The following is a 1,275-nucleotide window of genomic DNA, read 5'->3' as shown; positions in this document are numbered from 1 at the left end:
TTGCGGTTCTAGTTCTTATATTCAATCATACACACGAGATCTAGTCATATTTGACTCCAAAAACACTAACAAAGATTCTTAATGCCTCTCAAAGCTTTTTGGGTGTGGCCGAAGTCCTATGAGTTTTTGGTTTTGGAGCTTCTAAACGGAGTGACACTTCTTTAGCTTTTGGGATCCGGTTGCGGTTCTAGTTCTTATACCCAATCATACACATGAGATCTAGTCATATTTGACTCCAAAAACACTAACAAAGCTTCTTATTGCCTCTCAACGCTTTTTGGGTGTGGCCGAAGTCCTATGAGATTTTGGTTTTGGAGCTTCTAAGCGGAAAAACACTAGTTTAGCTTTTGGGATCCGGTTGCTGTTCTAGTTCTTATATTCAATCTGATATGATAATGGGAAGCATCAGGATATGTGTTCAGTTTTTGAAGTGTATCTTCCGAATGACAAGGAATCAAAGCACGAAACTACTTGGAGAATGTGCTCAGCTCAACTATGGAACTCCTCGAAGAAGAATCAAAGCAAAAGGAGATCAAACAAAGGAGTTATTCAATTGACAAATCAGGTGTTCTCCAGTTTACCAGATTCGGACCTTCGCGCATTCAATGAAGAATTCCGACTAGACCAGAATGAACTAAGCTACAAACTGACTTGTTCTACAATCTTGGTCCATTATAGAAGCCCAGCAAAGTGGATTCAGCCCAAAAATAATCAAGGAAGATCAAATTTCGTCCATAGCAAAGACTGCATTTAATTCTGTCGATTTCTCTCTCTTACATGCACTTTAGAGTTTGAATTTCATTTCCCTAGATGCTTTGCATGTTAAGAAACTATTATGGACGAATTTGTTGTAGTTCATCTATATAATGAGGTTCATCTCATGAATAAAGAATAAGCCTTTTTGATATTTTTGGAATCCTTTGAGAGTGAGTTTTCATTTTTCGTCAATGGTGTGTAATATCCATTGGTTTGGTTAATGGTGTGTCCATTGATCAATACATGATCTGTCTTGGTGCGTCATATCCAGGGGGTCTTGTCGAAAGTGATTCTCATTTTCAGCCTTGAATTCGTCTTACTGTGTCATATCTAAGGAATTCAAGTTCGGTAAATCAAGAGTCTTCCGCAGCTCTTGTGTGACCATTCGCTCCACCATCCTTGTTCTTCGTGGCTTCACCGTCCGTTGAACCTAAGGAATATCTATTCACCGTCTTAGAGTGCCGACTCCTTGGGAGATTCTTATCATTTGGTATCAGAGCAACACTCTAAGCTCGGTCT

Source organism: Arabidopsis lyrata, assembly GCF_000004255.2.
Source record: "Arabidopsis lyrata subsp. lyrata unplaced genomic scaffold ARALYscaffold_18, whole genome shotgun sequence".
Classification (NCBI taxonomy): Eukaryota; Viridiplantae; Streptophyta; class Magnoliopsida; order Brassicales; family Brassicaceae; genus Arabidopsis; species Arabidopsis lyrata.
This window is presented reverse-complemented; position numbering follows the sequence as displayed.